Source organism: Varanus komodoensis, unplaced genomic scaffold (genome assembly GCF_004798865.1).
Source record: "Varanus komodoensis strain SLA01 unplaced genomic scaffold, ASM479886v1 scaffold54, whole genome shotgun sequence".
Lineage (NCBI taxonomy): Eukaryota > Metazoa > Chordata > Lepidosauria > Squamata > Varanidae > Varanus > Varanus komodoensis.
The window spans coordinates 5,039,913-5,064,818 of record NW_025336142.1 but is presented as its reverse complement, the minus strand read 5'-3'; positions in this window follow the sequence as shown (position 1 = coordinate 5,064,818).

Below are 24,906 nucleotides of genomic sequence, written 5' to 3'. Positions count from 1 at the left end.
CATATACAGAACATCACTCAAAAACTAGCAATATAATGGTTAACCCTATATAAAAATGCAGTCCCTTCCACTAAGTTGAGAAAAGGTGCTCCACATCACCATGCCCACCAAGATCCCCCAAAGACAATCATGGATCTGGGAGCACTTCCAAATGATGCAGCTGGAGAGCAACCTCCTCCAGAACACTCTGAATGTTGCTCATCTAGGAAAGCATGCAACCCACAACAGTACTTTTGTCTTGTTGTGACTGAGTCTCGTCCACCCAGTGCCATGACCAGTCCAGAGCAACCTTTGCCTCAGCTGACTTTGAGAGGAAAGATAGAGCAAGAGTCATTTGCATATTGGTGGCACCTCAGCCCACACCTCTGGATAACCTCCCCTGGCAGTTTTATGTAGATCTTGTAGAAGCTGAACAGTGGGGGATAAAATTGAGCTCTGTGGAACCCCAGAGCAGAGCTGTAAAAGCACAAAGCAATAACACCCCCCTTCCCCCACATTGCCTTTGGGATTGGCCACCATGGTAGGACCACAACCTTCAGTTCCCAGCCCAGACAGCCCACCCAGAAGGTCAATGGCATGAAAAGTTACTTGGAGCAAGAGGTGCAGGACAGCCAATGTGGTTGTGGTCAACCTGTCCCTCTCTGACAGAGGTTATCCAACAGAGCAACCAAGGGCAAGGGAGTTTCCATTCCAAAACAGGCCAGAAGCCAAGCCAGAATGTATCTAGATAGTCCATTTGATTCAGGAGTTGACCAGCAACCACCAGCTGTTACTCTCACTCCATTTCCCACTGGCTTTATAGACCATTGCCCATGGTTTCCTCCTGGACAGGCTTTGTAGGTTGAGAACTGGGGGCTCTGATTTACCATGATTACTCTCCTATCAGCAGGATAGAGTCCAGACAGTACCACAGCCCCTGGCAATTACATTGTGGGGTGCCACTGTTTTGCCTCCAATGCTATTAATTTCCCACAGGAAGTCAATGGTTGCAGCCATTAGTTGCTTCAGAGCAATGGCCAGCAGCCTGCTGATGAGGCTCCCTCTGGTTCGCCATTAGGTCTGGCTCAGGAGAGGCCATGTGCAACCTGGACTCGTGCTTAGATGCAGTGATAGGCTAGAGGAATGCATGCATTTCTCCCCTTTTCTGGATGATTAATATGCCTGTCCTAAGACTTATTTACTGGCAGTAAGGTCCTTCAACTCAAAGTACGTCTAGATCTGTGGGTGCTTTCAGCCCTGTCCATGGCCTTTTGAAACACCCTTCCAGTTCAGGAACGGTTTGTCATGCAGCATAAAGCAATGCCTATTTTTGAGGAAGAAGTGCAAAGCTACCTTGAGCTCACAACAGTAAACCCTGAACCTTAAGAACTGCAATGCCAGGACAAACTGAACGAAGCGTTCTTTGTGTGGTGAAGTCATATCAGAAGCTCAATTGTCTTTGCTCATCACTGAAAGGAACCCTCTGAAAGTAGCTCTGAAATGGAGTTTGTTTCTTATGCTCCAAGCAGGTCCCCTGAACTAGATATAAATGGAGGGACAATGGGGAAGGGGGAGAGAGAGAGAGATTTGCCCTATATCAAAATAATTCTGCTTGGAAATTTTCTTTAAAAAAATGTGTAATTGCAAATTCACATGTTTCTATCATCTCTCATTACATGAACAAAGAAAATGCTAGATTACCATTAGAGTGATTGCTTTCTAAACTAGGGAAAAGCAGGGCTATTAATTCTGATCTGTTAAATAGCATTGACTCTTTGCTGGAGACAGAAGATTGATTCCCATAAACAAAGAAAAATCAAGGGAAAGAAAGCTCAGTTGCTTGACAACAAATGTCCCATCACTCAGAACAGCAAGAAAGAACTTTGCTCTGAAGGAGGAAAGTAATAAATTCATAAGAGCTGCAGCTATCTAATGAGCTGACTGATGGGACAATTTCAGATTGGATCTACAGCAAATCAAGTGGTGAACTATTTTCAAGACTACTCCAAACAAAGGAAAGGATCTTATCTTACATAGAGAAAGAGAAAACAAGCAATGATGAACAAATGTATTATCCCTGAGATAATCAATTAATATTACATAATTTTCCTTGGTAGTTCATCATTTTGCTTGGCTTTCAGAAGGAATAAAAGCACAGGGCAATCAATTAATTACATACCCTTTTCAGAAAAAGGTTTCAAGAACAAGAGTTTTTCAGAGCATTCCATTTGTATCACAGACATGGTGATGGCCAATTTACCAACAGTCTACTGATGAACAGATACTAATTACAATAGCTCGACATCTAAGCAAATGTTCAAATACAAAGAGCCAATTGCTTTGGCAGCCCTTCCATTTCAGCTTTCAATAATGGGGGTGGAACTTAAATTGCTAAAAAGTAGTAAAATGCATTTGTTTGTTTCTTCAATCATTCGTTTGTTTGTTGTGCATTTAGGCTTCCCAGTAGCTGCATTTGTACAGGTCTACAGTTAAATTTAAAACATAAAATATAAAATGATAATAAAAGTGCATAATAAAAGCAGAAAATAAATAAAAGATAAAAAGCAGAAAGAGGTAAAACAGTATAGCAAATAATAAAATCTACTGCAAAGAACATCAACAACAACAGTGAACAAGCTTAAAGTATTTTGAAAGGTCTTAAAATACCCATAAAGGTAGTGTATGGTTAAGAGTTCAGGAACAGAACTCAGGAGAGTGGGGTTCTCAGCTATGGAGCTTTCTGGAGACTTTGAACCCTAATCCTCAGTCCACACCTGTGTGGTAACTGACAGTTTGCTCAAAGCAGTTCATATGCATTATATTGTTGGAGCCCATTAGCACCAGGAAGCCTATGGGTATTTACTTGGTCTCAACGAGGTCTCCTCCCCTCTTCATTTTCATTGTGTTCCTCAACACATTTGTTCTAACAAGGCAGACCAGCATTCTGCAAAGCCAAGAGCATCTTTGCTTGGGCTTGTGTCTCAGAGCAAAGTCCTTCGCCTCCGCCTGGAACTTAGTCCCTTGGGCAAGGACTTGCTTTTTCCTATCAGTCTGCCTTCTGAAACATGAGCATGCTGTGACCAGCGTTGCCCACCATGGCATTTTATGAATGGGCAAGCTACACCGCCCACCCCAGAACCACACCTGAGTATGGTGGGGAGGTGGAAACAAGACCCAGAAGAACTGTACAGAAGAGAAGAATGGAAGACAGACTCCTTCAAAAAGGAATTCCATGAGGAACAGCCTCCAATATCAGAAAGCCAAGTGAAAGCCGTTCTGAAAGCACCCGGAAGGAATAAAACACCTGGAGTAGATAAAGTACCAAGAGAACAATCCCAAGCTGCAGATATTGACTCAACGAAAAACAAAAGGGTGGTGTGCAAGCTGGGCATAGTCAGTGTTCAGTCCACTCGCCGGGCTGGTCATTTTAGGAACAGTGCACAGCGCTTCCAACAAACAGTAGCCTCCTTAACCCACTCCCTCCCTCTTGGTCCTTCTGCTGGACTCTCATGGAATCGTAGAATAGTAGAGCTGGAAGGGGCCATGAAGGCCATGGAGTCCAACCCCTGCTGTTGCAGGACTCCACGTGACACCATCCCCCTCAGAGGGTTGTCCAGTTGCACCTTGAATGCCTCCAGTGTGGGAGAGCCCCCACCTCTCCAGGCAGCTGGTTCCACTGTCCTGTTGCTCCGACAGTGAGGAAGCTCTTCCTGAGGTCCAGCCTGTCCAATCTGCAGCAGGACTGCCTTGCCTTGCTTAAGAAAGGCTGGGAGGGTGCCCCATTCCCATTCCATGGGCAGAAGCTGCACAGCATTCTTTCTGGATCTCACTTCGATGCTGGTGAAGGAGAGCCTTCTCTACCACCCATGAGGGCAGCAAGATGTCCTATGAATGATGCACAAGATCCCGTCTGCTTGAGGTGGTCCAAAAAGAAGAGCTACTGACGCCACTCTGGTCAGCTAAGACTTACAAGCTTGCCTGCAGCCAATGAAGTTTTGGCAGGAGAAATAATGAGGCAGCCGGGGCCTCTCCCTGTGGGCAGAGAATGTGATCGGCCACAGACAAAAGCTCCTGCTGTCGATGTCATTGCACTGCGCCTCTGAATCAGATGCAGCACTCTGGCTTATTCCCACCCAGAAGGAATTCTTGTCATCTAACCTCCAGAAGGCAGTGCCTTGGCATAGCCTGTGCCATTTAGTACATACTCTCTCTTAGGAAATCAGGTGAGGATGGAAACCAATTTAGAACCTTTAGAGGAGGAATGATAAAGGCTGTGGAGACAAAAGAAATAGGATCTGAGCACGGCGGCCAAGTGAGCTGTTTGCAATGTATTGGTCCAACTCGAACTCAGAGTGCAGCTCATTTAGGACCCTGAAATCAATGGGCTTCGGTGTGTTGCGATGTGGCCAATGACTGTGATTTACAGATGTGCTACCTGTACAGGCTTCCCAAGGATGCTAAGCTCTCTTTCAAGCATCCTGCAATTCGAGAGAGTTTCCTGCACTCCTGTGAAAAAGGATCACCTAATCTCACCACTGATTTCCTGAGAGTTGTGAGCCTGCGTGTTTAAAGAAAATGCTGATGAACACAGATAGTTATTTTATGTGCACTTAACCGTCAGCAGTAGGTCTCCTCCAGTGCTTCTCCCAGTGCCTTGCCACATTATCTGATACCAGGGGCCAAACAACAACATGTTCTCATGCCCATTTGCTCTGCTTTTGACATGCTCTTTGGCTAATCAGTGGCAATCTGACATACTACTCTACCCATCTCACACGGAGGTGGGCAGAGACCTGTTCTCCCCTGCACAGGAAGGCAGGACGTGCTCCAACAGAGCAAAGCTCAGGGAGACAAGGTTCCGTTTGGATGCCAGGAAGCACTTCCTGATGTTAGGATCCCGAGGGTGTGGAATGGGCTTCCATGGGAGATGGTTGAGGCCCCATCAGTGCGGGTGTTCAAGGATAGGCTGGACGTGCACATGCTGGGCATGCCGTGAGCAGAGCCGACTGGAGCCAGGGGTCAGACTAGATGGCCCGGGAGACCCCTTCTGACGCGCTCTGTTTCTACTAATAGCAAATCCAATTTCTGAGTGATGATTTTTCTGTACTTAAAATCTTCCTGTCCTCTCAGCAGGTATTGATATGGGTGCAGCGACCAAAGGCCTGCAAGGATGCAACACTGAAGTGTTTTTATTTACAGGGATAGTGATTAATACTGAGTTTAGTGGTAGTTTTCACAGTCGTTGGGAGATTGACCTGTTCTTGAACAGGCAATTAAGGTCTTTGAGAGCTTTGACTCTTGGGCAGTATGGAAATTACTGATAGTGAAAGATGATTTGAATGTTTGCACAGAGAAAGCCAGTACCCTTCTCCTGTCCACAGCTAGAGCATTTAATTGGAACACCTGGGAATTTCCTTTTTTTATATCAGCATTTATTTTAGGGTAGCATCTATTTCTTGACTGCCCATTTAAGCCCCATGAAAATTGACTAGTCACTTCACACAGTTTTCCTACAATACCAAAATGAAGATTTCCGAAAATGAAAAACTGACTTCTTCCTTCCTTCCTTCCTTCCTTCCTTCCTTCCTTCCTTCCTTCCTTTCTTTCTCAGATTCATGCAGAGTCCATTCCTAAAATAATATTGTCAATAAATCTAACAGTACAGGATTTGGATCATAGATGGTGATCCCTGCAGAGCTGTGTTTTTTCCCCTTCAAATCCAGAAGGACATTTTGTTCCTGTGTTCCAAGAGAGACTGGAGCGTTCCTCAGTTCTTCTCACAGCCAAGGGGAAATGCACATCCATGCAGAGTGCATTGCAGGATAGCTCAGGGAATTCAGCTTCCCCAAATCCAGCCTTCATTTTGGCCAGATCCACCTGGCTGAGAGTGAGAACAATTCTGAGCCATGGTGATTTTTCCAAGCTGTATGAACAGCACCCGATCCCTCCTTACTCCCATTCCTTAGGACAGAGATAGGGCAGGTGTGGCCCTCGGACCCCGCTGGATTTCAGCTCCCATCACCCCTCTCAACTGGCTGTGCTAGCTACGACTGATGGGATCTGAAGTCAAAAAATACCTGAAGGTCTCCATGCTCCCCATCACTGCTTTGGATGATGTGCTGATGAGACAGGGACGGGGAAACAGGAGTCTGACGCTGCCATGAAGTTCCCCAGCCCTGGCAGACACACGTCAAAGTGACGGAAGGAACAGGCAGGCAGAATGGGGGTGGTGGCTAGAGTACTGGACCAAGACTTGGGAGGTCCAGGTTCTCATCATGCCGGTCAGGTTTGCTGGGTGATTTTGGGCCAATCAGTGATTCTCCTCCTAGCTTACTTCCCTGGCAAGAATAAAATGCACACTGGATCCTTGCAGGAAAAAAGATGGCATATAAATATAACAATAATAAATACTAGAACAGAGCAGCATGCATTGCAGACACGGCTAACAAAACATTTCCTGCCACGACAAACTTCGCCTACAGCTTTTGTTCATTTCAAACAAGGGACCTTCCAATATTCCCAAACACTCGTTGATTCCATCATCTTGAGAAAATGTGACAGTGAAGTTGGCCAGCAATTATGTGGATTACGAATGGAATATATCCCACTCTTGCCTTATATTTACCCAACAGCCAGATGTGAGTAAGCAGAGCCACAGCCCATCTGCCGTATGTCCAGAGGGAATTAATTGCAAGAGGAGAGTGGAGAAATGAGTGTTGGGCTGCGTATCCGAATCAGCCAAGGGCCACTTAAGGAAATGCAAATAGCAGAAGGCACTTGGCCTGAATAGGCGACCACCAATTTCATGGGACAATTATAGCAAGAGTGATAAGTGAATTGCCTCCATTACATTTGGGCATGCAAGACAATCTACTATAAGCAGCCTGCTTTAGCCCTTGTGTTTTCTTTCTTTGCTATGGTGCTTCTCTTTACATCCATTAACCTCTGAGATCAAATGCAGGATAGGAATTTCAAAGGGCCGGTGGCTCTGTGATGATAGCACTTCATTAACTAAAAGCAACATGATAGTCAGGAGAGGCAGAGGTGCAAAGGAAGGGTCTGCCTTCCCCTTTTTAAGAGGGCATGCTAAAAAGAAATATTTTTTAGGTGTAACTCCAACAGGAACTAGTGTAGCTGCAAGAGCCTTTGGTCAAGGTTTGGATTAACTCAACAAAGGGCCTTCCAAGCTGATGTATGTTTTCCTAGTCTGCACCTTACTACATTTTTAAACAGCCTCTGCTTGCCCATAAAGCTGCCTACGAAAACCATATCACAGCTAACTTCCTCTAACTTACTGCGATTCTCAAGGTTTCACAGCCATGCTTGTGTATCCTTGTTACGGTTTGTCATAGGAATTAAAAAACTCTTCTTGTCCTCCCCCTTCTCCATCCTTCTTTGCTGCTCTCTTGGGGTTACTCAAGATTTGATGAGGTCATTTTAGAGAACAGGTGCAGAATAGGAATTCCTGAAAGGGCCTCCAAGTTCCTAGTCTGGAGCTGATAAATCTTCAGGACTCCGCCTCATCACCAATAAACCTTTGCATGAACTCCTACAAAGCATTGGAGGTGAGTGCGGCAAGCAGGTTTGAATCTGACGGATTGTCAGCATTGATATGGAAGGCACGGAATGAAGCACAGGGTACCAAACTGGAAAGTGTGAAAGATAAAAGGAGCATAAATTCTCTAATGCAGAATATGCAGGTGCTTCTTGGCTGCTCCAAAGAATTAGAGCATAGGGAAGGGCTTTGGAACTTGGCTGATGTGCAGAGATTATGGGTACTGGGCTCAGGAGGGAATGATCCCAAGACTGGCTGCTAGAAGACCTGACAAGGAAATCACTCCTGACTGCTCCTTAGCAGGCCAGATACTGAAGATGAAACTCAAATTCTTAGGCCACCCAATGAGAAGGAAGGACTCCCTGGAGAAGACCCTGATGCTGGGAATGATTGACAGCAAAAGAAGAAGGGAATGAGGTGGCTGAATGGAGTCACTGAAGCAGTTGGTGTGAGCTTAAGTGGACTCCGGGAGATGGTGGAGGACAGGAGAGCCTGGAGGAATGTTGTCCATGGGGTCATGATGGGTCAGGCACGACTTTGCAACTAGACAACAACAATGACCACTGCCTAAGGAATTGAATCGACCTGGGAGAGTCTGTACAAGGCCAGATCAAAGTTAAGCAAAGCTGCCCCCTTATATTCACTACTGGATGCTGGGAATTGAAATCAAGAGACTAACATAACTTTGGAAATTCAGTGAATCTCAGAACATGCAGATCACTGTGGAATTCTGTAAGCTGGGGAGCATCTGCTGAAGTCTTGCATATCCTAATTGCTGCATATTGTCCCCTCCCCAAAAGTATAGTCAAAGCAGCAAATGAGTTCTTCTTTATGAACCAGAAGCTTTAAACTTTATTAATAGCCTATATACCTGTCATGCCTTTTCCACATTCTGCTTACATCCCAAATAAGGATCTTTGCAGCTACAGCATAAATCAGCACAAGCATAAAATAAGCAACATGTCTGGGATCATTTTATTATCGGTGCACATAACATTGTTCCAAGAAGGAGCTGTACACAGTCAAGTCTATTAAGGTGCCGTGGGAGTCACAGCAGCCTTTATCTCCATAAAGCTGTTATCTCTGAATTAACTGGGTTAAAAATGCATACAGAATGGCGGGTTTGACCTATACACAGGCAGAAATGAAATTCAGAGTTGGAACGCTGCTTCTGCACCGTAGGGGCAGGCAAACATGCTGATTATCATCTGTTGCTCTCCTGGGAGGAAACCTCAGAGGAACCTGGCCCAGCTCCAGTTTTTGAGCTTCCACCTTAGGGTTTATTGCATTATCCCAGGACAACGTTCTCAGATCCTAATGGACAACTGACACCTATCCCTGTACACTAGGAATTCCAGATGAAACCGAAATTCCAGTTGGAACCCTTCAGTTCACATGGGACATTTGCGGGCAGAGAATGCCAGATGTTAGACTCAACTCACACTTGAGTGCAAAAGGCAGAATATCTGACCAGATCAGTCAACACAGACTTTTTAAAGTCTTTTCCCACATCACACTGGTACGCAACGCTTGGGATGAATTACCTATAAAATGTGAAGGAGGAGAAGCTTATTAATGTAACACCAGAACAGGCTTGTGAAACTCACACCCTTGTTTGATTTGCTTTCCGTTTACCACCAACCTTCTCTGCAATCACCACATTTATCATATGAAAACAAGCAGTCTGTCCTTGGCATTTTGAAGGACCCTGCAAACAGAATGACAACAATGACAATGACCACAGTGGCTGCATTATGCGGAGATCTGGTGGTCACTCCATTTTCTTGGTAGCAGGAAGTTCCTCTCTCAGGGCATTAATTCAATAGGACAGGAGTTCTGTTAATGGGTAGAGTGTTGCTAGGGCAAGAGTAGGAGTCTGGTTCACAGCAGGCAAACCACCACTGCCTGAGCCTCGCAAGCTTAAAGTGGCCCAGGTCAAAATGGAGAGGAACATTTTCCACCGCCCCATCTTTCCAGTATTTCATTTTCCTCTCAATTGGTTCCAGTGGGAGAGAAAATAACTGCAAATAAACTCTTTTCAAACTATGACATGTCGACACAAAACACTAATGAGATTCCAATAAAAGCTGGGAAAGTCAGATGGAAGCTGGAAATCATTTGCCTCTGTTTTGGATCCATCCAAAAGCAAGAGACTATTTCATGGTAAGATAAAGCCAATGAGAAATATCCAATTGCAAATAGACTTGTTGTTTTTATCACATCATGCAAGAGATCAAAGAAATGAACAGCTGCAATGTATTCCTAGTACAGACGACTGGAAAGTACATGTCAAAATAGGCCAACTTTGTGAGAATTAAGGGAGGGAGAAATATGAGTCCCTCCAGATGTTGCTGCATTCAAATGGTCAAATAGGTATGTATGTATGTATTAAATGTGCATCTCACCTTTCATCACAAGGCAACCCCAAGGTGAATCACAATACAGACTGTGCCATAATGCCAACAGAAATGCATAACTGGTTAATATCAGGCATGTCATATACAGCACTTGTCTTGTTCTAACACAGGATGGGAATTATAGTTCAACAATAGCTGAAAAGCCTACATGTTTCACCACTGTTGGAGTAAGGGAAGGAAGACAAAGACAGAACAATCTCAAAAGAAGCCGTGATTGAATGTTTATATCTGTGGCAACATCCAAGATATAAAGCATTGACCTATTTGTTTATAATTGCATTAAGATTATTATTCCAAGTTATGTTATATTATGTAACCAGTACGATTGTTTCTGTGATCGTATTTGTTCTTCATATAAAGTTGGTAATAATAAAAATCAGCATGCGGGATTTATTATTTAATTTGTGGACCTATGAATATGTTGATGTTGTTATGAAAGTGATGGATTGTTCAGGTTTTTTTAATTCTGCATTTTATGAACACCAAATAAATACAAGTGAACACTGTAGCTGTACCCTGCAATATCATCATACTGAGCCTAATCATTAATTCCAGGAATGGCAAAACATCACTAGTTCAGTGCTTCTTTCAAAACAGGGTGGTAAATACCTCAGCTTAGCTGATGATCCCTGGGTCTTTAGCAAGCTCTTGGAAGATTGAGCAAGCAAGATTTCTTGCATGCTACCAGCACAGCAAGAGGAGAAACTGTATTTCCTAACCACACGTTGTCCAAGTCCATTAGACATTTACTAGGTGCTCAAAAATTCAGCCCCTAAGTGCCTTCCTAGCTCATTTGTTGTAAGAGGCAGCAAAGCAGAGAGCAAGTCCGGGGAACCCCATGGAGGAAAAGACGAGGCGCATGGTCTGTTCTGGAGCAATGATGAGAGAAAGTATGCAATGTTGTCTCCAGGACACATGAATGAGCACTGAGGACAATCAGATAACTCTTGGCCTGAAAATGTTTTCCTAACTGCATACACATATAATTTTATATTCTCGTAAACTTGGGGGAATTAATTTTAGATGGATTTGTTTAGAGGCAATTTAGAGAAGCTGGCTTGCCATTCCATAAAATATGGTTAATTGGGGTGAAACACTATGGGGTATTCTCTCCTTTCCTTTTTTTCCTACTCTCTGTGAAGTGGGCTTTTGGTTGCAGTAATAAATGTTGTGACTGCCCCTGGTAGCCATTTTAGGACTTCCTTCCATGGTGGTGATCTTGTGAGGGTGCTCAGAACACTTTCAAAAATTAAGGTATCTCCATAGGCCTGCAAAGGTTGGAAATCCCAACTGCCCTTGACTTCACAGCAGCAAATGCTTTTTTGTGGGAATCAACATCATCAGCCATTAATGCTACAGTTTTCCAGAACATGGAAGCATAATGTGAAAACCATGACAATGTTCTGTGAATCGTAGTCATGGCAATTCTGCATTCTTTAAACTTGAAAGATAAATATTGACACTCATTCAGGAAAAGGGGAGGATGCTGACCGGCCTGTTAAAAAGCGTGGTGGAGCACAATGCGTTGTTCTTAATGTGTGTTTTATTTGAGATTGGTATTCACAGTACACAGAGCAAATGAACGAGGATGTGATGTCTGCAGTAGAAACCAAGCTATTAATAGGCAACACAAGAGATCATTCAGTCCTAACTGACAGATAAGCACTAACGGATAACTCCGTTAAAATAAGCATGTGTGATATTGTCAATGCAACGATCTCTCTTGCTCAATGGCAGAGGCTTAAGCTCACATAATGCTTAGTAGGCTGTAACGTGTAGAAAGAATATTGCCCAAAGTTTACATGAACTGTATTCCTGCCACATTCAGGAATGGCTGAGTTCTTGATTGAGGACCTTGCAGAAGAAAGAATTCAATTTGAGAAGAAGTGGAGAACCTGGCAAGCATTTCTCTCAAAAGACGTTAGATCCAATTCTCCAGCAGAGATAAACCTTATAATCTGGTATTGGGATGGATAAGGGGTGCTGGATGAAATTCAGACAATGGTGCAGTATTGTCTATGGTATTTGCATCATAACCCAGAAGCTCTTTTCAAGAGTTTTTATTTATTTAAAGCTTTTTCTCCCTATATGCCCTCCCAGCCCTTGAGATCTGAGGCAGAGGTCCTTCTTCAGGAGCCCTGAGATTAGGAGGGTGGTTATATAGAGGAGGGCCTTCTCTGTGGTGGCACCCGATTGTGGAACATGCTCCCCAGAGAGGTTCGCCTGGCACCAACACTTTTTTCTTTTCGGTGCCAGGTGAAAACCTTTTTATTCTCCCATCACTTTAATGTTTAATTGGTTTCAATTGTGATTTGATTGTGAATTGCTGAATGCTGTGCCATTTTTATCTATGCTTGTTGTAAACTGTCCCAAGACACATAAAAGCTTTAAATAAATAAATACAATAAGAGCAGCCATGTCAGTCTGTGGCAGCAAAACCAATGAACAACTAGTGGTGTACTGCAGCGTACATTTCCATGCACTATAGTCCACCTGCAAGTCGTTCTGAACTCTACATGCCCAAATCACAGAGTAATTGTAAGCATGCGATGTGTTTCTCATGGCTGCTATGTGTTCCCAGCACACCTTTGTGCATATATCAGAACAGAGCAGGGGGTTATGCAGCTCTTTTCATTGCGATTTAGAACATGGAGTAGACCCTGTGAATATTACTATACTTTGGGATGTGCTAAGCAACCGGGAAGCTAGACCAATGCTTTAGACTTGTTTAGCAATTACTTGTTCTTCAGTATCATGAACTTTAGAGCAAATGGTTAAAACCATGATGGAAGCATCTCCAAGAAGAGACAAGAGGCTCTGTGGTCATATTCATATCTATGACAAATCCATGGACCTCTCCATTATCATTAAATGCATTAAAATGCAGTTTGGCTAATTGAGCACCATCTATGAAGAGAGGAGAGCTCCCACACATACCCTGAGAGTTCTGCAGACTTCCCCTGAGATCAGTTTGTCAGATACCATGTTGTCCTTTTCTAATTGGAAAAAAAATCATTTGGAACCAACCTTTGCACTGTTTCCTGGCATGAGTGGAACAGGATTTAATCTCAGGGTACTTGTAAACACAGCAAGAATCTCTCAGGTGCTCATTCTCATAGCTGAATACCATTTCATGTTTGCAAAGAAGCCTTCCTCTGCCTGATCATACAAAAGAACTAACGAGTCCATCAAGTGAAGGGCCAGAACTGTTGAACGTACAAAAAGCAACTGCAGATGAACACACGGCATCTGAGAGATTAATTAACAGAGTTGTACACAATGACAGCAAGAAAACAAGAAGGATGCAAATGTCAGTAATGTTTAATTAAAACTGGGGTCGATATGAACAATCAGATTGTGAAACATGTTTTATTTTTTATTATGATTAGGGTGCGATACAAGCAGACTCCCCAGCATAGGTATGGATTCCGGAGCCCTCACACTTCCATAGACCCACCAGTGAGGTCAGCCCTGGCCCCCTTTCCACAGCACTTCTCTGTAAACTAGATGCTTTTTAAAAAGGTGACATCTCCAGAAAGAAACAGCTCCTTCACCTGACCCTACTCATTTTCTCCCAACCACTGATTATTTGATGCTTTCCTGGTTTTGTGCAGTTCTAAGAGGGTGAAATGCCTCTCCTGAACTTTGGTTCTTGACAATATGAATTTAAAGTTAAAATACTTTGGGGGAAGGTTGCACTTTTGGCCTTGTGCATTACTGAAATGTGCTGAGAGCTTCTCTAAAATTGAATTCAAGTCCACAGCTTGGGTTTTGAACAGTGGTGGTGGCACAGGGGGATGTACCTGCCCACCCATGATTTTGGCTTTCCTCTAAAGCCCACAATATTAGGAACATTGTGCAGAAAACAAAATGGTGGACAATGTCCACTGAGATCTTCTGCCTTACCTGCTACCACCAGCAGTTGAAGTATAGCCTAAGCAGTTGAAGTATATACAGCCTAAGCAATTTTGCACTGCCAATTAAAAAAAAAAAGATGGATCTCCAGAGTAAGTATTTTTTGATGTATATCCTGCCTTTTTCCTACAAAGGGCTCAAGGCAGCTTACATCTCCTCCTCCATCTTATCCCCACAACAACAACCCTGTGAGGTAGGTTGGGCTGAGAGTCTGTGACTGGCCCAGAGTCACCCAGTTGGCTCCATGGCTGAGCGGGGACTCTAACCCAGATTGCCTGAGTCCCAGTCTTAACCACTCTTAACCACTACACCACACTGGCCCCCAGCCCCTTAGTTACATTGCCTCTGTGAAGGAGCTAAACCACCACCAAAACACCTCCAGGCAGGGACCTCCTTCCCATCCCTCAACCTTCATCTTGAATGTTAGGAGAACGAAGTGCGCTAAGTAGAGAGAAAACAATGCAAGCAAGCAAGAAGATGAGGAATGAGGAATGCAGAGGCAAGATGGCAGGAGCAACATACAGAGGGAATAATAGGACAGAAAACAGGGACCTTGAAGGAATACAGAGAATGCATACAGAGAATAGGAAACTGATGTAATGGAAGGGTTAAAGAAAATGCATGGAAAAAATTCATTCAGCCATGATAAGAGAGAAGGAACAATTAGGGCTTCTGAAGAACGGGAGACTGGGAATCCAAGTAACAGGCTTGTGAGAAACTGAATTTGACATATCGATCTAAATTTCCCTCCAAGTCTTCAGCTGCCAGTTTAATTTAAAAATAATTTATGGATACTAAATATAATTAAGCACCTCCTGTTTACTTGACAGGCTCCTATTTCCTGTCTAGATCTGGGTTCAGAGGGATGTTAACAAGGACTGAGTCATTCACAGATATTTTATAAATAGAACTTCATAGCCTGTATTTTAAAATATTTATTAACCATGAGTAAATGTATTTAAGACAATTATGAAAAGAAACTGATAGCATGGCATTGTTTTTTAGTCACAAAGTTGTGCCCGACCCATCATGATCTCATGGACAACATTCCTCCAGGCTCTCCTGTCTTCCACCATCCCTCAGAGTCCACCCAAGATAGCATGGTATCTATTAACAAAAGTTAAAACAGGGAAGGAGAACAGGATGAAGTATAATGCATACATTCCCAGCACAACTTTCTGCTGGCCAAGGTCCACCTTGCTGGAAGCAATCCCGTTCGTTCTTTTTCCTTTACTCTAATACCAATCCTTGAACATGATACAGGATGTGATGGCGTCTTCTACTCTGATTAGCTTCTATATTCCATTTATTTATTTATTTATTTATTTATTTATTTATTTAAACATTTTTATGCCGCCCCATTCGCTGAAGCCTCGGGGCGGCTTAATACAACCGCTTCATAATTAATCACATTTAATGGCCTTTTGTTTTCGCTTCTCAAGTTTTGTCAACATTTCTCAACTTATCCTTCATGGTTTTGACCCATCTGGGCAAGTGTTTTCTCATAATGTTCTATTTTCACTTGGCCAATGGGTCAAAACCAGCTATAATTTGGGGAGACATTTAAACTAGATCTCTTTCCTATGTCTGATATGATGACCATTGCCATAACATTGCCTGCAAGAAGGAAATTGGGAGAGGGGTTAGATGACTCTGAATAAGCCTTCACTTGTCTTCTTGAAATACATATTGGAAAGTAGAGCATCAGGCAACATAAAAGGGGCATCGTCCTTGTTTGCAAAGTGCAGAGAAGAATAAATGAGTTGGAGCAGAGAATTAACTGACCTACTACTTACCGTTCCTCTGTATTAAACAGCATTGTTTGATGCAATTTGCATAACACCAGATATAAAGTGATACTGACTCTCTTTCCTGATCCAGCTCCCATTTCTTATCACATATTTGCTGTCATCTATATGCTAGAGGGAAAAATTAAATGTAATTTGATAAGGAAATCAAGGGTAAAGAGAGTAGGTCTCAGATGAATCCTATAGATTATTTCCTTTAGGAAATGTAACCTTCTAAACAAGGTCAAATGAAAAGGTTGGATTGCCACTAAGCCCCTTGTGATTATTATAAGTCAGTCTATACTGACATTTCCTGGATTTGCCTCCACAAATTCAAATATTCCATTGGATTTGGCTGAGGTTTTGTCTAACTGGCTCACAATCTACTCCCAAATTCATGGTCTCTGAAATTTACAACCATACTCCAAGAAGTTGTATTGACTTTGCAAAATATTGATCAAGCAGCAGAAGCCCATCCAAGCTAGCTAGCTAGCTAGCTAGCTAGCTAGCTATCTATCTATCTATCTATCTATCTATCTATCTATCTATCTATCTATCTAGACATTGGTTGTATTGTTTTTGTTACATACATCATTGTTATAGAGCTTCAGCTATATGGCAGCTCAGGAATTGGATATGCAAATAAACCATCATGCAATCTACTGCAATGTGGATCAGGAGAGACCGTATTTTGTCATATTCGTAACACCAAGATCAGAATCTGTTTCCTCACTGAGCTGAATGATCACAGCTGGAATTGAAGCTACAGAAAGGACTTCTCAGTAAGGGAAACAAAGTTTGAAAAGATCCAGTAAGCAAGAAAGTGTGTGTAAACCAGAGTTTGTGAAGCTTGAGCTGTGTCGTGCTTAACTGGTGAAAAAGCCCCTTCAGCCTTTGAGCTCTTCTGTGGAGATAGTCATTTTGGCTAGGTTAAAGGAAATGTGGAATAGAGTCCAATTTTTTTAACAGATGGATGGTTAGTTGGTTAATCAATTAAATTTACAGAAATGTGCTTATGAATAAACCCAAAAGCATGTTAAAATAAGAAGGTCTAGGCTGAAGCCTATTTTAACCAGCATTGCCTTCACAGGGACTGCTTTGCATGACATGACTGCCAGGCAATCATATCTCTCAACAGTGGGTTGTTACATTGTGCAAACCCAGTATGGCTTACCCAAGATGGATTTTTTCCCCCAAACTGCCCATGGTAAGAAACTCATAGATTGTTCCTGGGTCTGTTTGACCCATGATAGGCTGTTGTGTTATCTGAACCCACTGCTCACTTGCCTGATTTGAGAAAACCAGGCAGGAGGGCTAGCCCAGGTGGAGTCTGGGATCACTACCAGGCAGGGGTGCATTTGCTGGCCCAACCACCAGGTAGCATCCCATACCGTGCCCACCTGGGCTCCAGGATAAGTCCTTTCCCCTTGCCTCGTGCAAGCCTTGAAGACTGCAATAAGCAATACCAACCTCTTTGGAATCCTAATGTTTGGGACCCCAGTTCCTTCACTGAGAACTGATCATTCATTCCTACTCTCTTCTTTCCATTTTTTAACTAGCTGTCACTTTAAAAGGACCTCCCTTTTATTTCATAACTGCTAAGTTTTCTCAGAAGTCTTTGCTCTTGACTTGGTCACAAAGCTTTGGAAAGCCAAGGGAAACAGTGTCTATCAGCCACGCCTGTCCATATGTATTGACACTCTTAATGAATGCTAGTCATTTGATGAGACATAACAGGCATTTGCAAGACCCATATGATGAGACTTTCCCTTCTGTAGGCTAGATAATTCTACATTTAATCATGCTTCACTCTGGAGCAATTTACCCAGGACAGAGGTTAAGCTGACCAGGCTGCAGTTTCCCAAATCTCAAAATAGGTGCTGCATTGGGTCCCCTCCAGTCACCTGCTGCAAAAGCTGTTCTTCGGGACATATTACACATTTGTTCTTAGCAGATAAGCTATTTCAGTTTGAGTTCTTTAAGAACTCTGAAATAGATACTATCTGAACCTGCTGATTTATTGGCTTTCAATTTGTCACTTAGCTCTAGAATTTCATCTCTGTCACCAACTCAGTTCCTCAGGTTCCCTTCCTGATAAAATCAGTTCAGCTCTCTGCCCCTGGTCTTCTGCAGTGAAGAGAAATAAAAATGCTTTGTGAGGCTCTGCAAATTGCATTACCTTCCTTTAGGATACCCAGGGACACTTGGAGCTGAGACCATTAAACGGCAGCATTTTACTCCAGTATTTGGCATTTGGAGATATAGTGCATTCATACTTGGAGGTTTCATCCCAAACTGTTATGACAAAGAACCATCTTTTGGGAATCAATCAGAAGTGGATATGCTACAACAGCTTGTCCTCAAGGATCCATAGCTAAGAGCTGCCTTGTTTCTTTAAAGCCCGCACGTTTTATGGCCCCATCCCCACTACAAATTTTCACTTGCAGTGACCCATGTAAATTAATGTAAATTGGCTGCAATGTATCACAAGATAAGCATATCCACATTATATGGTTCATTAATGAAAACAAGAATGGTGGTCTTTGGTGGTCAGAAATGGTTGGTTGGTTGGTTTATGTATTTGCTTTTTGTTTGGTTTGTTTTGGATAGGAGAATATAAGGATTTAATCAATATTGTGAATTGTTTAGAGGTTCATGGTTAGCATAGGTACCTACCTATGGGACAGGGCGAGCTATAAACTGAATAAACTAAATAATGTTTACATTGTAAAATGAGAAACAGACTTCAGTGGGGACCCTGACTCCATTTAGAATGGCTTATTAAACTAGTTTTTGCTTTCCTGATAAGAGCTGTTAGTTCAACACAAAATCTTGATTAACACCAACTTCAATCATTCAGAAGAAATTACAGATCCATTTTTGTTATTTGCCAAGCTTAATTAGTGGATTCGTAGCTGGCACAATCTACTGGGTCTCCTGAGGTTAACAGCACCAGTCTGCAGGGAAATCAGACAACAACAACAATGCATACTAATGAGCTTGTGCAATGAGAAACACAACACAGGAGGGGGAGACAGCAACACGAAGGACAGGACAGGACAATCGGAGAATATGTCATTCTCTTAATTGCAGAGATCATACAGAAGTGGTTTCCTCTTGTTATTAAGTGCATGCTACAAGGGTCAGAGGCTCAAAGGACAGTAAGCTTGGAGTCTTATCTGATGCGAGTTTAATCAGTTTGCATTGACAAGGTATTTGCATGTCTCTATGCTTTGTGCGCTTCAGTTCCATTTTGCTTTGAGCTTCCTCCCTTCCCAGTGCAGCCCTTCCCACTGCTGAGTGGGGCCTGAAAGATGATGATGATGATGATGATGATGATGATGACGACGACGACGACATCACTTTGAAAAACAAGACATTTCTTGAATTGGAAAAACAAGGTAGATAACAAGGCAGCAACAGAGGACATTTTTAAAGCGGTCCAGAGATGAATTTAGTAGTCCAGGAATACAACTCTTTTCCAATATCCTCTAGAAGGTTTCCTAGAAAGCCTGTTGCAGCTGTCTCTGCTGTGGGTTTGAAACAAACGGAAGGTTTTCTTTGTGATTCTCTGAATAACCTTCCCCCGGCGGGTGAAAGGGAGGGCGAAAAGCCCATTTCAAAATGATTCAGTTTGAAGATGCAAGTCCATCTTTTAGCTGCAAACTCGACGGCATGGAACAGCTTGAAATGGTGATAAATTAAACATTGCCAGTGACCCTTTCTGCAGGGAAAAACAATGTGCTGGAATGACAGCGTGCCTTCGGTTGGATCTTGCTGGGCATTTGCCTCCATTTATTCTTGACATTCCATATGCAGGATGCCTGCCTCAACCCCATGAGAGGAGGGTTGTTTTGGCACACTTTGGCTCACAAAAGGAATTTGAAAAGTGGGGAGGGGAGGGGAGAAGTGAGGAGAGGAAAAGAGAGGAGGAGGAGAGAAGGAGAGAGGAGGAGAGAAGAGTTGTCCTGTTTTTCAATGTATGTGGGATGATGATTGTTGGTTGTTGCAAGTTCAGGCCTTACTAAGCCGTTCCCCAGCACCACCACCAGCCCATCCATAGGTACAGCAGGGCAGCGGTGTCCAGGACTGGAACGCTCTGGAATTGCTGGCCACTTCCCTCCAGCTGCTCCACCACAGCTCCACTGCCACTCTGGCTCACCTGAGCTGGAGCAACGTGTCCATTTCCCAGCCTGGGCTGGCCAGCTCTCTCTCTCTTCCCACCACATCACAGGCAGCCCTGCTAGGAAAGTCGCTGCCTGAGCCACACACTCGGTCGGCTTTGCACAGGGGCACACGTTGCTCCCTCCAGGTTCCTGGTGCTGGTGCTGCATCGCAGCATTTCTTCAAGGAGGCAGTGAGTGAGTGGCAATTCGATGCTGCGGGAACAGCTGTGTGTGCACCCTGCAGGTCTCCTGCCCCATCTCTGGCAGTGAAGTCCATCCCAACTGTCAGCCCAGCTGGCTTCGGTTTCTATTTATTGTTCCATTTGTATGATCCTTTTCCTCCCAGGATCCCTAAGTGGTGTGCATGATCCCTGTCTTTCCATTTTATCCTTTCAAAACACTGTGAGGAAGGTTAGGCTGAGAGCCAGCAAGCTTCTTGACCGAGTGGGACTGAATCCAGGTCTTTCCAGGTTAACACTGTAACACAATAGCCCTGTATGTGGAATGAACACAAGAACACAGGACACGCCCTGCTGGATCAGACCCAAGGTCCATCCAGCCTAGCACTGCATTCACGTGGTGGCAAACGAGTTGCCCACAGGGCCAACCAACTTCCTCCACACCAGTTGTCCTTCCAAATCTGTAACTTCAGTAAATGTGCCCTTATGTCATTATTCTCTTCAGCAGTGTGCACCTATTTGATGGGAATATTTGGTGGCAAAATATTTGGTGGCAATTATATTATTATTAATGTGAATATTTTTTTTCCTTCAAGGAACTCAAGGTGGTTCACAGAGCCTTTCCTTGATTGTAGCCTCACAGCAACTCTGTGGGTCCAAGAGGCTGAGAGTCAGCACCTGGCCTGAAGTCACCAAGTGAGCTTTGTGACTGAGAGGGATCCAGAAGCTGGATGTCCTGGTTGAACACTGATCACAATGCCATGTGTCTTTCATTTGCAAATGTTTAAGGATTCCTAAGAAATGGGTATGTGGGTCTTGTAGGAATGTGTGCAGATGCATGGATGGGTCTGGGGGGGTGGGCATATTATACCCACCCTCCCCAACCCAGTGGCCTTCAAAGACATTTGGACCACAACTCCCAGAATTCCCATCGAGCAGGGCCATTGACTGGGAGTTCCTGGTGTTGCAGTCCAAACATGTGTGGAGGGCACAAGGCTGTATTATACAGTATCTTACTACGTATTATATATTATACATATTGCATGTGAATGGGAGCTTGCGAGGACTCCGGGGGATGGTGGAGGACAGGAGAGCCTGGAGGAATGTTGTCCATGGGGTGGTGATGGATCGGGCATGACTTTGCAACTAACAACAACATATTATACAATATCTTCTTATACTCACTACCATTTCACTTAGTCTTTCCACCTGCACTGACCTTGAAGTCATAATCTATTTAAAACCCAAATTAGTGATTTTTCACCCAACAGAAAACAGATGGGATTGAGGGGAAAAAAAGGATTCCTGTAGCCAGTCTGTTAATTTTCTGCTTGTTGAAGCCAAGGGCCATCAAAAGAGGAAAATTTAACTAGAAAAACAAAATCCAAATGTGGTTTGCCACAAAAATCCAAGATGCGCAATACAAATTAGTCTGTAAATCAAATTCCTTGGCATCATTCTTAATGGTAGAACTCGATACTGGGACAAGTCGGTAGATTTGACACACCTGAGTTTTTGCAGCTGCTGCCATGTACAAAACTGTCTTCTAAGCAATGAATTTATCAGCATCAGCCAGGGAATAAATATTCCTGTCAGGAACTGTCATCCCAGAAAAAATGCCTAGCTAGTTCCATAAAGGCTACGATCCTTCTGGAGCAGCTACAGGTAGCACCGAATGGAAGGGAAACAAGTGGACTTGCTCTTGGCTGCATGGTACAAAAACACAGCTTTGTGAAGGAAAGCAGTGAAAGGAAGTTCAATAAAATAGCCCTGCGTCTTGCACTTTAGTCTCATTAAGTGGTGCCAGGGTGAAAAACAAGCATTCTGGATGGTTCCCCAGACCATCCCTAGAATAGATCCTTCCCTCTGGTTAGTTTCTTAGCAACCTCAAATGCAGCAGCGACGGAGAAAATCCTCATGCAAGTTAAACGAACGGTGCTTGTCAACAACTTCCAACAGACATTTCGTTGGATAGCTCTTATCTGGAGTCTTTTGCCATGTGGCCCAATAAACAAACTGTTCCATACAGTAATTTATTAAAAATATTATTACACTGTCTTTCATCCTAGTTAGGTTACCTACCATACCGTAGATCTAAAAGGGATCTGAAAAAATTGATTCTGAATTGCCTCTAGGGTTCTTAGGGCTTTGCACTCCAACTGTATGGAGCTATAGAGAATTTTGACTATTACTTTCATAACAAACTTTTTAAAGTCAAGATCTGTCAAATGCACTGCCTTATCATGACTGATTTGAAAGACTACATGGGAAATCTAGAAACTGTTAGGTTGGTACCTGCTTCATATCTTTCCTGTTAAAATAATTCTTGTGAAAGAATATACCCAGATATTTTTGGGAATGTATGGTATTATTATTATTACATTTAAAATTTGTTACACTGACTTTCAAGACAAAGCAATCTACAATTTAAAATTATAAAACCACAAATACAAAAATTAAATAAAACAGCAGCTTAATATGTTTAAAATGGCAGTGAGAACAGGAAATGGCTTCACAAGTATAAAACGAAGGTGACCATCCATATGGCCCATTTGCACACTTCTGCTGAGGAGCTGTCTACACATCCTGTGTGGGAGTGACCATAAGCCTGTGGCCACCACAAAAAAGCTTCTGTCTTGTGCACTCAGCAATCTGATGGATCTTTCCAACATGCCGGTGAATAGAACCTCACCGTAGAATTTAAAACCATCTCATATAGATGCAGTCAGCCTTTCCAAGCATCCTACCCCAAAACGTTTAGGGCTTTTAGGTTTAGACTTGTTGCCACTGAAATGTTCCCACTGTGATGTTCACTCTGACATAAAAGTCACAGTATTTTCATAATACACCTAAGGACCGGTTTGCATAAATGAGACAAAAGCCGTATTTTCAGCATCTTGAAACTTTATCCAAAAAATACATTAACTGAAAAAAGCACAAACCAATAACCTATTTACTGTACCATTCACAGAAGAATTTAAAGGAGGAGTCCCAAGAAAGCAACCCTGGTTAAGACCTCTGGGCACTGAAGTGTCCTCAGTCCCACTAGTGCCATATCTGTCCAGATTCTGGAATACAACTTTTTAAGTCATTTTTTTAAAGTCCAGAACATTTTATCTATTTCAGATTCGATAGAAGTACTCTAAAGTAACTCCTTGTCCAATTCAGCAAACACTGCAGCCATAAGGCAAGAAAGCAGCTGGACTCACAAGACCAAAAACCTATTTAGCCCAGCAAGTTCACACAGTGAAGGATCATCAACCACCTGGAGGATGCCCACCATGAGGACCCATCAACACATGAAGCCTATGAAAGCTATGAATACGTATGATCGTGTGTTGTTGTTGGAGTTGCTGTTGCTTATATTTAGCATTAAATTGGAATGCCATGAAGCCTTAATAGACTGTCCCTTTGTCCCTGCAGAAACCCGTCCATGCCACTGGCAACCATCAGTAGATGTTCTTCTGCCCATGCTTTTGCTTCCATTATAACATCCCGAGCAAAACATGGCTGTCCCAAATAGCCCGGTTGTGGTGCTTCTTGAGGAACACACTTTGTCTCTTGGACCCCAGTGGAGAGGTGCCATCCTCCAATGTCCTTCCTGGTTGTCCCTCAGCACCCACCATTATCTAAGAGCCCAGTGAACTTCCACAGTGGCCCACAAGGTCTTCAGCTCTGTACTGTCAGGATCTTCACTTGATCAGACATCCTGGCCTAGACCTCAGTCAGACGTGACACTTTGTGAGGAGACAGGAGCAGCTGTGCAGCACAAGAGCATAGCTGAAAGTGCTGCCCCCTCATATGAGTATTGATAATCTGCGAGTAATCCCTGCTTGGTCAAAGCAACCACATTGCTATTTGCATAATAATTGATTCCCTGAGAAAAAGAGAAGTGCACTGAGATCTGTGAAGCACCCTGCAGGTCCTTCAAAAGCCATTCAGCTTCTGCACAGCCCAATTTAATATCTAAACATTTTAGACGCAAACAAGCGCAGAAAGGGTGACCTCAGGATAAAAGAGCGGGCATGCAAACAAGACCTTTAGAGGCTCACTATTACTTCTGTTGGAATCTGGCCTGTTCTGTTCCTATTGCTATCCTGACTCAGCCAACATAATTTGACATCTGTTTTTTTAAATGTTGTTCATCACAAATAAATAAAACTAATATGCATTATTTCTAAGTACTGTTTCTGTCACTGAAGGAAAACATTTTCTTCAAAGGAAAGCTTGCATTTAAAAATAACTATCCCCTCTAGGAGGGACAATTAGCATATAACAGATGATGACGGCTCCAATCTCAAGGTTTTTCTTTGTTGGTGAGAGCTGTCCGTCTTCCTCTGTATCATCAGAACCCTGACACTGCCTGCCCATGGCTCTGTCAAACCAGAGTGAAGAAACTCCAGGTTAACATAATAGAAGACCAAAATTCTCTCTATCAAACCTGGTGGCCCATCTGCTGGAACGTGGAAGAACACAAGATCTGTATGCATGGATGGATCATTAAGTATTTTATGCATCACTGAGGAAATAGAACTGTAATTGGAGCTAAAGTACATTGTTGCAAACAACCTATGTTCTTGTTGCCTCAAAAAGAAGCAGGGTTGGGTTGGGTTGGACCTCTTTGCACATTTCCACACCTTCCTCTGTTGTGTTCCCAAAAGGATAAGTTCTGTATGAAGCAAGTGCTTGAAAAATCATGCTGCCAGCATCAGTAGGTGGGGGAAGGGATATGAATGGGAGAAAGATTCCATCAAGAGTACCCTGAAAGCAACTTGCAAAAGGAGGTGGACACCTCCAAGGCTGTAAATCCAGAAGTTTCTCTGTGTGCATCCCAGCTGGAGGTTTACTTTTTGCCTTTCTTTGAGTGCTGCACGAAACATCTACATTTAAATCCTGATTTGAGTCAGG